The following is a 13,547-nucleotide window of genomic DNA, read 5'->3' as shown; positions in this document are numbered from 1 at the left end:
AAAGACAATTCACCCCAAATTGGTGTTATGCTCCCTGAGCGGGTTGTTTGGCAACTTCTGCCTCTGTATAGATTTGTGTGAATGCTGTGACTGGTGTATGTCAAAACTTTTGTTGCAAAGACTGGAAAAGTCCATGCTGCAAAATAGAATAATCTTTATTTAAACAAGCTTGTGTAAACTTCCTGTCCTTCAGTAAAGGATAAGCATTAGTTTAAAGGAAAATGTAGAAGGTAGTAGAGTAGGCTCTCAGCCTGAGGACAGAAGCTGCTTTTTAGTCTGGTGGTACGACCTATACAGCTCTCTATCTTTTTTTGGGTGGGGGGAGGGGGTGAGTGTGATATTCTGTCCTTTAATATCCTGTGGGCTCTGTGGGCTCTGTGCAGGCGCCTCACCTCCCCCCCCTCACTATCACTGTAGCTCAGTACCCAGGATGCTCTGAGCAGGTTGAGACCCCGTCCAAACGGAGACGAAACGGGTTGTATCCGCTACAGTTCTCTATCGTATAGACGGTTCCGTGTCGGCCTTGTGTGGCAAGGCCGACACGGAAACGCGGATAACGATAACGGCTCCCAAGGTGGGTAGATCTGCGGACGAAACGCTCTGCGGGGCCAAACGGCTCCGTGTGTACGCCCTATACGATCATTTCCTGATAACGATGAAGCCATAGCCCCGCCCTCTCCCCACCTCTGCTGCTAACCCCCGTGTCACCCGCGTCATTGCTGATGTGTTTCGCCAACAACAAAAACAACAATGGCGGATCACAGGGTTGCTTTCGTGCTCCAGACGCTATTGACCATGCTACAGATGTTAGTGCAAAATCTACAGCTCCTCTACCACAACCATCAGCAACAAGTGGAAATGGAGAACTACTCATGTGTACTACATGTTGCTAAATCCACCACGGAAAATAAACAGAAGGGCAACCATGGCAACCATGCTCGGGTGGTCTTATATGCTGCTTTTGGTGTATTTTGTGGCGGAAGTACAGTGCCACTTACATGCCCGGCATATGTACTACAGCGTCTCCAGCGGGTCGAGCGGTCTCGTGTGGACGGACACGTTTCTTGAGCCGATTCTGTGTGGACGAAAGACTTTTTTGATATCGACTTCGGTTCGTTTTCATTTTCGTTTCCGTGTGGATGGGGCCTGAATCTCCCCCGGTAAAACTTTATTTTCCTGGGGGCCGTTTTTTAAGGAATAGAACAAAAAAAATCGGGAACACAATCAACATTGCTTTATTTGATGTAACATTTGATAAAATACGTAATATAATACGTCCTATAATTACGTTTTAAAGTGTTCGCCCTCTAGTGCTCCTGTTGAATGCAAACGTTACAGATGGTCGCGTTTATTCACAAATAACCCTCTCTGTAAAATCCTAAATTGTAGGATAGTTTAGCCATTAAAACGTGTTTTTATTAGATTTCTAGCGAGAAGTGTAGATTGTACTTTTAGAATCCACGTCCAGTCGATATGTAGGATCTATAGTTTGATAGATATTACGAAGATGATTTGAGGTATGCGGCAGCCTCCATGTAAAGTTACGCGTTGAAAACAGTATTTCCGGTCTCTACGTTTTCATAATAAAACCAATGATCAAATGATTTAACAGTGATATCTGCAGTACTCATCAACTAAAAAACATCAGTTTATCCTTGTTAATTATACGACATTTATTGGTTTAAATTGTGTACAATGCTTTTGTGTTTTTCACATAGGTTTTTCTCTTTCGATTCTGAGAGACACCTTTCTTTTATCAGAGGTTTTGATAGGCTAAAACATCGATTGTTTTAGCCGCAATGCATGTCGGGATATGGTGTTTATATGATATGAAATTGAAAAAAATAAATTCTAAATAAAATAATACTTTATTCTGAGTGTTCTTGCTTTTCTCTTTGGAAGTCATCACATAACGGCATTGTAATACATGGTTCGGCTGCATTAAATATTACATATCTGCCATAGATATTTATTTATAGAGCCCTGATCAGAAGACCTTTTGACAAACTGGAAGAAATGCCGCCAAAACTGAATATGTGACGTGGATTAAACAACATCTTCCATTTATTTTCACACAATACGTCTCCTTGCAGTATCAACACTAATTCGGCTGACTTTTATATTTGATCCAATTGGTAGATAGGTTATATTTACACCATAACGGTGCACAGCTGATAGAAAGGGATTTTTTTGTAGTTTTTAAAGATAATATTTACTACCTTTCCAACTCCTCATGCAGTTGACTGTTACAGGTCTATACAGGTTCATGGTACAATGCAAATCCTCCTGGGACCCAGCCCATTGAAAATGTCCACTGTAGTGGACATTTTGTTAACATGCATCTCCTTTTACTCTTTTAAGTTACTCTATCAATCCCTGATGTACTGTACAGAGGACATCCTGGTCTTTCCAGTGATATGTCATTGGTTAAAATTGCATGCTGGGAAGTTCCTCTTTCTTTTCATCCAAAATGGCTGGCATACCAAAAACAAAATTGTATAGAAGCAGGAGAAGTCAAATATTGTTGAATAATTGTAATTTTTACCATGAAAAAAATTACTTGTTTATTAACATGTGAGGAACTATATAATTAGTTGTGAAAGCAATTCAATAATTCAAGTTTTCAAATAACAGCTCATTTAGAAATGTCCATTCTAGTGGACGTCAGGACCGTCTTCATGGACTTTATGACTCAATATTGTTGCAGGAGACGGAACTGAAGCAGACATTTTCTGTACCAGATAGTTGAGGGAGATTCAGATGATGAGAGAGGTGAGGATTTCACACCTGGGATAGAAGAGGGTCAAGAAGAAGGGGGGGAAAGATGCAGGGGGCTCCATGAGCGTACAGATAGATAGAGATAGATAGGGACGAGCTGGAAAGACATGGCCCCCTGTGGGCCAAGAGTAGCACGTATGTCTTATTGTTGTTTTTATTTTAAGTGGAGCCATGAAAAATGAGAGTTGCCTCAGGAATGCAAGCTTTGTTTCTATGAGCAGGTCAAATGGAGACCACATCCATAAAACTAGTCAAGATGACCCTACAGCCCGTGCCGACTGGAGTCAATGAGGTACTTTCAGTACATCGACTACAAAGTCTTTGAAGATCTGGAAAGATTCACCAAAGAACAAGCTAGTTTTGTATTGACCAAATAAACAGCAATGTTCAGATCAATTACTTATTCATGTTTTAAATAAAGGTGAATGTATTATTGTATTAATATCACTCTATAACCATAATACGTTACATAGTCCATCTGTTAATTGTGGCTGTCTTTTCAAACTAATATGGTCCCGACGTCCTCTTCAGTGGACATACTGTAACATTTTTAAAATAAAATAAAATAAAAAAAGTCTAAATTGCAAGATGTTTTTTTAACCCTAAATAGGTAGGAAATCACAAAAAAAAGGAAATTGGAAGACATTTTTCCTCGGGTCCCAGGAGGATCAAATCGAGAGACTGAAACTGTATTTTCCTTTACCGTTCTGTTTTAATTTCACAATAAAATGAATAGTCATATTATGTTTGATATTATTATGTTTTATTAACTACACCACTGTTTTTTTAACCCGCACCGCCTAGTGGTTAAAGCACATTATTTAATTTTGTTGTTGTTTTATTTGATGAAAACATTTAAATATTAAGAGTAGCCTACATACAAAATTGGGGGAAATTAGAAGGCATGATAGAAATATAGAATAGAAAATATCAAGAAGATACTGTAGTGATCTCTACAATAAAACAGTTTAGTGCAGGACGTCCAAAGATATTAACAGGAGGATGCAAAACAGACAAGCTAATAAGGCTTTATTTAAACATTAAATAATACTTTAAGTTAAGGTCTTCTTTTGAATAAGAAAAAAACCTTGGGGTTATCCACAGATAAATATGAAGTCTGACAAAGTACTTAACGTCTAATATATTGCAGAGTTTATTTTGGCACTTGACAATCACCTTCCCTGAATTTGACTCAGGTGTAACTAAAGTCTGATTTAAGGGTTGTTTATCCTGTTAAGCCCCAAGGTCCCCACCGGCGGGTACTTATGTTTTTGTTTTCACGACACTGTGTCCCAGGGGATCTTAATATTTAAGAACCTATTAATGTGTTATACCAGATTAACGGGAATAATCTCAGCTAACTGACGATACAAACCATTTTACCAAAACAAAACACAAGTCTCATAAGAAGCATCTAAATGACCCCTGAGCGAAAAATGCTAACGCACTTTGGCACAGAACTCAAGATAAAAGATACCCTTATTACTTATCGTAGCTGCACATACAAGATATCCGATTAAAGCTGAGGTTCCACAGATTATTTAGGTATATATATCATCACTGAGTGATCCGAACTCTTGATAGGGGAAGCAAACACAGACATCACAACACGTACCTTTACGGAGCTTTTACAGGAGATCGTCTCACCGTAGCTGTCAATCTGATCAAAAGACTGGTTCAATGGCATTAAAACGAGAAAAAACGCGGCTGAATCGGTTAATCCATAGGTTGATAATGTTTCTGGGTAATACGTTTTTTAATTTATAATCCATAATTCCAATTGTATGTAAAAAAAAAAGTAGAGTAAAAGTTAGCCACCAGAGTTATCGTAGCTTCCGGTTTTGGCTATACGGCAGTCTCACACACACACATTACCAAATAAGGAGTATGTGTGAGTTCCCCTCGATTCCATTGGCTCTGATGGTTAGAAAAATATGTCAATCAGCAAAATCGACCAAGGGGGGCCAGAGATAGGTCAAATCCACCCACATGACACATGACACATGACACCCACATGTCACTATTATTGACACCCTGGTGCACACATGTAGCTGCTTTGCCTGATGCTGATTGTAATGACTGATTGAACCACAGCAATATTGTTTTAGAGTTTTTATATGTTTAACTGCTATGCCTGTCATCTTTGCTCTATGTGTTTGTGTTGTCTCCTGGGTTCTGTCGTGCCCGGAGTCTGTCTTTTTATTTGTTTTCCTCCCAAACCCCATCCCCTCAGGAAGCCTTTGCCTCCTGTCAGGTCATCATTGTAAATAAGAATTTGTTCTTAATTGATTTTCCTGGATAAATAAAGGTACTACTACTACTACTACTACTACTACTACTACTACTACTACTACTACTACTACTACTACTACTACTACTACTACTACTACATGACCCCAGAAGTGTTTTTTTTTTGCTAAATCTTTCTAAAAAGGTCAAATGTCACTTGTTTTGCATCAATCTTGATACAGGGTACTTATTATATGTTGTAGTTTGGATTCCTAAAGCTTTTAGTCTACTAACCCATCATTCAAGGGTGGTTTTCACTATAAGTATTTTATTTTTTTTTGGACGGACACAATAATTTACTGTGTTCAATCTGAATTTACTTTAAAATAAAAACATCTATATTGATTCTGACACTTCTACATCCAACTCACAGGTGTAACATTGCTTTGAGAAAAAAAGATTATTAATGTAACCCTTTTAGAAGGGAAGATATGGTCATTTGTTCTGGGAATGTCATTTTCGAGCCTGAGACCTGAAAAACAGGCTCGGGGCTTAACAGGTTACATTTCACATCATTAATCAGAATTTGCAAAGTAACTAAAATAAATGTAGTGGAGTAAACATACCAGGTTAACCTCTGAATTGTAGTGGAGTAGAACAGTATGCTGCTGTAACAAACACATTTCCCAACTTGGGATCAATAAAGTATATCTTATCTTAAGATGATCGATGGCTACTGCCATGTTGGCAAAATGTGCCTCTGAACCTTGACAAGTGCATATTTCAGGCTTATCAATGAACAACAGGAGGGGTCACAGACATAAGACCAGCTGTTAAATAAAGCTCTTATGACCTTAGGTGTCATGTGGGTATATTCATTCACCCATTTATTAATTATATGTTTTACATTTGATAACACCAATTTGTTTCGTATCCCCTAAACCTCCAGAGTGTACACAGTTTAATACTGGCAACTTCTAATTGTAGGAAATACGAAAACGTCTTATAAAGACAGGTGCCATAGAACATGTTGCGAAACACACTATAGCCAGCATGTGTAGTTCTGGGGGGGGGGGGGGGCTGGGCTGGACCCGTCCAATTCCAGTTTTGGAAAGTCTGCCGTGGTTCCATTCCATTCCAACATCCAATCACAGGGCTTGATGACTAATCAAGGGTTTGTAAAGCAAGGTGGATGTTGTAGTCCCAAACGATAGCTGGGGATTATGGGTAGTGTAGTGTCTTCGGAAACTGTAGTGTCTTAACTCCGAAAAAACTATTTGTTTCTCTGAATCGAAGGTTAAAAACACAAAAGCATTGTATACAATTTAAACCAATCAATATTGTGTAATTAACAAGGATACACTGATGTTTTTTAGTGGATGAGTAATGCAGATATCACTGTGTAATAGGGGTATAACGGTATCCGTATTCGTCCCGTACCGTCACGGTTCGGCACATGCAGTCACACGGCGAATACGCCTTTTTTTACGAGTGGGAAAAAAGTCTGTCACTCAGGGCAGTATTACACTATATATAATCCAGGGGGCAGTATTGCGCCTAAAAGCCAGCCGCCCGTAAATAACAAATGCAGAACAAGAACAACAAACACAATAAAACGAACACAATACATGAAGAAGAAAAGTTAGTAGCTATGGCGAGTTCACACAACACACAGGAGCTAGAACATGCTCATTTCCTACGGTAATGTGTGTGACCCTCCACCGATGCTGAATACTAAGTTTGGTGTTGAAAAACTAAAAATGTAAATTGAAGTGAATATTTCACTGTTTTGAACATCACGCTAACAATTCAAAGTGCGGAGCATAGAGGTTCAAGAGGATTATATGTATAGCAGGTCCACCCGGAGTGTGCAAAATGTCAGGTCAAACGGCCTTACTGTGCGACTATGTACATTGTTCCCAATTTGAACCCATGGACTCAAGAATGTCAAATTTTTCACCGGTCCCATGCTAAATTATACCCTCAAATCTTTTATATAAAGTCCTCAAAAACGGGTTCCCGTAGCAGAATAAGAATAATTCCTAGGATAACAATATAAATATGTAGGAAGGGATCATTAAGATGAAGAGACAGTGTATAGGGCTTATTTATAGGCTATATATCTGCATTTGGTAAGTCCAGAGGCTCCTCTCACAAACTGGTGGTCAGAGTTTATCCATCATTTCTCACTAAGTACTTCATAGACTGATTGTTGATCTCACAGATTTTCAACACATATCTGTTTCCATTGGGATTACAAAGCTCCTTAGTTGTCCATTTTTAGCGCCATCAGCTTGCCTCTGTGCCGTGCCTATCGTCTTACCAAAGCTTAAAAAGCCTCTGTATTTGGAAGTCATCAACAGCTCCAATAGACAGATGTTGGAAAACATGAAGCACAGGCCAAAGGTCAAGGCCAACACATGTTGTGTGTGGCCGGTCATGTCTGACATGCATAAGCATGTTTCAGTCAACACAGAGTGCACATGATCAGGGTTTAAATACACGCATGTGATGGTGCAGGTGCAAAGCATGTCTCTTTCTGACTCTGAACCCTCCATGGAGGGAAATATGAGAAATGTGAGTTTCATATTAGAACATGACCACAGCATGATATGTTTTGTAGGATTGTCATGTTGTAACGAGAGAAGGTAGAAACCCTGTATAAGTGTGGACCAATTTTTCTTCAAATAAACTGATCCCACCTTTTGGATTGGGACAACTTAAAATACATCTGCGCTCTCCTCTCCTGCTTAACCTGTTAAACCCCATCCCTGTTTTTCAGGCCTCAGGCTCGAAAATGACATTTCCAGAACAAATTACCATAACTAGACTTCTAAAAGGGAAAAATCAATAATATTTTTTCTCAAAGTAATGATAAAACTGTGAGTTGGATGTAGAAAAGTCAGAATCAATATTGATGTTTTTTATTTTAAAGAAAATCCAGATTGAACATAGTAACAAAATGTAAATTAAAGTGTCCGTCCAAAGATTATTTTTTACTTATAGTGAAAACCACCCTTGGATGATGGGTTAGTAGACTAAAAGCTTTAGGAATCCAAAGTACAACATATAATAATTACCCTGTATCAAGATTGATGCAAAACAAGAGACATTTGACCTTTTTAGAGAGGTTTAGCAAAAAAAACTCCACCTCTGAGGTGATTTGGGTGGAAATGGGGGTTTTACCGTTTCTCTGGAACCCATTGGTCAATTTTGGTGATTGACATCTCTTTCTGACCGTTAGAGCCAATAGAATCGAAGGGGAATCTCCCCACTCACACACATGGTAAAACAAAAAGGTGGGGGCTTCGCACACACAGTTTTGCATGAGAGTGAGATGTCTGAGCTAGAGCTATAGCTCTAGCTCAGACATCTGGAAACCGAAACGCAGGTTTATTGCTCATGGATTATCAGAAATAATTTCAAAGGGACACAGACACATTGGATTAACCTATGGATTAACTCCAGCAGTGTTTTTATCGTTTTAATGCCATTGAAGACCACTTTTGACCAGACTACGACACAGGTGAGCCATGTTAGCGTTTTTAGCTACCTAGCGCCATATGTTTTGATGTCTGTTCTTGTTATTATCTCCGAGAGTTTGTATAATTGAGTGAAAATAAAGGGTACCCCTCGATTCTGTGTCACCTCACGATGTGAAACGATGGGTTGGATGTGCATTAAAGATACATAATAAGGTTTTGTGAGTGAATTTTGGTGCAGTCATCTGTTAGCATTTTTCGCTCGTTGTTTAATTCAGAGGCTCAGCGTTAGCATTGTTTTTTTAAAATTTTTTTTTAAAATGATCAGTTAGATGAGTTTCTTCCCGTTACATGGATATAAAACATTCATAGTTTATTAAATGAATATGCCCTCAGTAGTGCTGGGGGGAAACGATTATTTTGAAAACGATTAATCGGGCGATTATTTGATCGATTAGTCGACTAATCTAACGATTATTTTTCTGTTATTCAATTCATAAAAAACGTAATGTAAAAAAAACGTAATGTAAAAATAAAAATGTCACGATACTGTGTCTTAGGGGATCTTAATATTTAAGAACCTATTAATGTGTTATACCAGATTAACGGAAATAATCTCAGCTAACTGACGATACAAACCATGTTTACCAAAACAAAACACAAGTCTCATAAGAAGCATCTAAATGACCCCTGAGTGAAAAATGCTAACGGACATTGGCACAGAACTCAAGATAAAAGTACCCTTATTACTTATCGTAGCTGCACATACAATATATCCGATTAAAGCTGAGACTCCACAGATTATGTAGGTATATAGTATCATCACTGAGTGATCCGGACTCGCGACAGGGGAAGCAAATACAGTCATCACAACACGTACCTTTACAGAGCTTCTAGGGAGATCGTCTCACCACCGTAGCTGTCAATCTGATCAAAAGACGTGTTCAATGGCATTACAATGAGAAAAAACGCGGCTGAATCGGTTAATCAATAGGTTTTTAAACGTCTATGTATAAAAAAATGATTGAATTTATAATCCATAATTCCATTTGTATGTAAAAATCGGAGAGCAAATGCTAGCTGCTAATGGTAGCCACCACAGCTAGCTGCTGCCTCCGGTCTAGGCTATGCGGCAGTGCTTGTGTGATATGCCAACTCCATTTGGCAAATACTGCAAATGACAATATCTTTGCGTTTTGGACTAACTTAAAAATATTCCCATGCTTTTGAAGACCTAGGGCGAGATGTTTTTGTTTGGGGGCTTTTTGCAGGGCTTCGTGCGCAATCCTGTGAGGAGGAGGTGGTAGCCGTTTCAGTCTCCATTGTGTTTGAAGTGCGATTGCGAACTGCTTGTTGCTTTGGGTGACCCACGTGTGTGTAGCGACGCGTCGACGCGGAAATATGTCGTCGACGATATTTTGAAGTCGTCGCTACAGCACTAGCCCTCAGACACTGTTTCCTGCAAGATGTTGCAGGAGGGTCACGGTACCGGGGTCTTTCGGGCTTAACAGGTTAAGTGTCATAAAACTTGCCGTTCGTGGGGCACGTTAGAACCAGCCTGTCCTCCTACAAAAAACGACCATATAGGCCAGGAGTGGCCAACGCGCGGCTCTCGAGCCGCATGCGGCTCTTTGCCCAGTCTCATGCGGCTCCTCAGTTCATATCGAATTTGAATTTTTTTTTTTTTTTTTGCGCATATGTATCCCAGTCCACAAAGGGTTAACAACACACAAGTTCCAGCCCAATCGTTACACAGAGTTTTCAACAAAGAAGTGCTTTAGCCAATCAAAATGCAGATCCTGCAGTACTGGAGGCGGGCTTTACTGCACTCGCGATGTGACAGTGAAGGGAGAGATCGGCTTCCGATTGGCAGAAATATAACTCAGATAAAACCGTAATAACTCAATATAATGTTGTCAAATCAAAACGGTAACAATTTGCAGATGTATATGTGTATGTGAGAAGGCCTGCTCCCGGAAAGCTGGCTACTGGCACAGAAGGGCTCCCGAATTTGGTGATTCGCGGTAAAGAAATAAACAAGAGAGAAAGTGCATCTCTGTTAGCAGAGCTTCTGTCAGTCAGAGGGTAAGGTAAAAGTTGAGATGTCATGTGAGGAGAATTAACAAAAATACACTTTATTTATTTTCATTTATTTTTAAATAACTGTCATGAATCTGTGTGTGAGATACAGACATGGAGAAAAAAATCGCAAAGATCGCAAATGTGCCCTTTCATGCATTTGAGCCCCTTCACATCCTCTGCAAATTTCAAGAAGCAACATGCATAGTAAGATAACTACTTTTTTCAAATGTTTTTAACTGAGAGTTTGTGTGAGACACAATATTAATGGTTGACTATAACTGGCCTCTGGTCTTAATACTGGTAGGAGAGGTTTAAGTCAATTTCTGTCAATATCATGGACTGTGACATTTATAGGAAATCTGGCTGAGCGGAGGTATGTGTTTCTGTATGTGAGTGTGTGTGTGTGTCAATTATTGTTCATTTTTAGATTTTCATTTTGTATGTGTGAGAGATAGAGAGGGGCACATAGAGGAAGAGAGTGAGGGAGCACACAGAAAGGCTGAGAGCAAAAGAGAGAAGGAGAGAGAGGTCGGGGGACATGTGTGCCTGTGTGTACTGTATGATGTGGCTCTTTGCAGTAACACAGGACAATTATTGGCTCTTTACCTCTGATTGGTTGGCCACCCCTGATATAGGCAAATTGTTCATGCCCTTATTACGACCCAGAGACACGTTTTAAATAGAGATGTCCTGATCCGTGGTCGGGGATCGGAGCCGATCACGTGATTTGCAAAAGATCGGAATCGGGAGAAAAAAATCGGGGATCGGGATTTTTTTTATAAAATATTTTTATTATTTTATGTAATGTTACAAAACAAAAATGACCATGTTCACGTCTTAAAGTCATCCTGAGGCCTTAGTTTTGGTTTAAAATTACACAACATCATGTATGTGTTGCTTCTTTTGGGCTTGTTTTCATAGACCTGGTTGCTTATTTCTCTCAAATCTGGCAACAGAGTGGGCGCAGTGTCTAATAGTAGCAGTAAGCTAACGAGAGGCTACGTTCAGCTGGTGACTCGGGAGTCGGGACAGAGAAAATGTCAGGAGTTTGGAAGTATTATAAAATTGAAAGCGAAGGCAGTGTAACAGCCAGATGCAATGTTTGCAAGGCGGAGGTTCCGCGTGGTGGAAAGAACAGAGCTACGTTCAACACGACCAATCTAATACGCCACCTGAGAAGCAAACACCAACAACACGACGAGTACACAGCGGCCACTCAGGTAACGGCACTGAAACAACCGACACTTTCAGAGACTTTTAAAAGGAAAGAGAAACGGCCCCAGAACAGTGAAAAGGCCAACAAAAATAACAGCCAAGATAGCTGAATTCATCGCGTTAGATGACCAGCCGTTATCTGTTATCTTTTTTTCTCTTAATGCATTGTATAAAGATCGGATCGGGAAAAATCGGTATCGGCAGATTGTCAAAATCAAATGATCGGAATCGGATCGGGAGAAAAAAAAAGGTGATCGGGACATCCCTAGTTTTAAAGTGTATGTTGTTTCTTACACGACCACTAGAGCACCTCTAGTGGTCGTGTAAGAAACAACATGCTCCCGGCCCGTTCATTGCACACGCTCCGGAGGGACGTTTATTCACAAATAACCCTCTCTGGAAAATCCTACATTTTGGAATAGTTTGGCCATTAAAATGCTTTTTGATTCGATTTCTGGCGAGAAGTGTATATTGTACTCTTAGAATCCACGTCCAGTGGATGTGTAGGATCTATAGTTTGATAGATATTACGAAGATGATTTGAGGTCTCGCCAGGATAACGTGTATGCAGCTTCCATGTAAAGTTAGCGTGGGTGAAAACAGTTTTTCCGGTCTCGAAGTTTTCATAATAAAACCGGATATATTCCCCTCACTGTCAAATGATTACACAGTGATATCTGCATTACTCATCCACTAAGAAACATCAGTTTATCCTTGTTAATTACACAATATTGATTGGTTTAAATTGTGTACAATGCTTTTGTGTTTTTAACCTTCGATTCAGAGAAACAAATAGTTTTTTCGGAGTTAAGACACTACAGTGTCCGAAGACACTACACTACCCAGAATCCCCAGCTATCGTTTGGGACTATAACATCCGCCTTGCTTTACAAACCCCGTGATTAGTCATCAAGCCCTGTGATTGGATCTTGGAGTGACAGTGCGACAAGGTTACGCTGAGCGTCAAACAGCTATATGAAATGGAATGGAACAATGGCAGACTTTACAAAACTGGAATTGGACGGGTCCAGCCCGATAAAAAGACTGTCCAATATGTTTTACAAATGAAATATTAATAGAAACATAATATTTGTGTTCACATTGTGTCATGATTTGAGTTTTGTGTGTTCAGTTTTGGGTTTATTTTGCTGTTCTGTTCTCCCTGTCTCTTGTTTTCCTCCTGTGTCTGAATGTCTCATTGTGTTCACCTGTCGCCCTTGTGTTTCTGCCTCCCTTACCCAGCTGTTTCTCGTCCCGTGATTACCCCTCTCTGTATTTAGTCTTGTATTTCCCTGTGTTCCCCCGTGGGTTCATTGTTTGTCTTTCCTGTCTCCCTCCATGTCAGTCACGGTCAGGTTTTTGGTAATGTATCTTCCTTGTACTAACGTTGTGTTTTATGCCATGTTATTTGCCATCAGCTTTTAAAATAAAGCTCGCTTTTGTTTTCTAGACCTTTTACCTCTTTTTGTAGTCTGCTTTTGGGTCCTACCTTTTCCGCGATCATAACACATTGTTATTGTATGACTCTACATAGCCAGTGTTGGGACTAACTAGTACTCTAACGCACTACTTTTTAAATTCAGTAACTCCGTTACCGTTACTACATGGTGCGTTACTCCGTTACTGCGTTAGTTTTTTTTATATAGTCAACAGCCAGGCGAACAGAGATGAGAACTGTACTTAAGTACAGTTCGGAGTTGCGGAGACGGGCTGTGGGCGTGTTTGTGTTGTTGACTAACAAGACTATCATGGCAGCGGCGG

Source organism: Gymnodraco acuticeps, unplaced genomic scaffold (assembly GCF_902827175.1).
Source record: "Gymnodraco acuticeps unplaced genomic scaffold, fGymAcu1.1, whole genome shotgun sequence".
In the NCBI taxonomy this organism is placed as follows: Eukaryota; Metazoa; Chordata; class Actinopteri; order Perciformes; family Bathydraconidae; genus Gymnodraco; species Gymnodraco acuticeps.
This window is presented reverse-complemented; position numbering follows the sequence as displayed.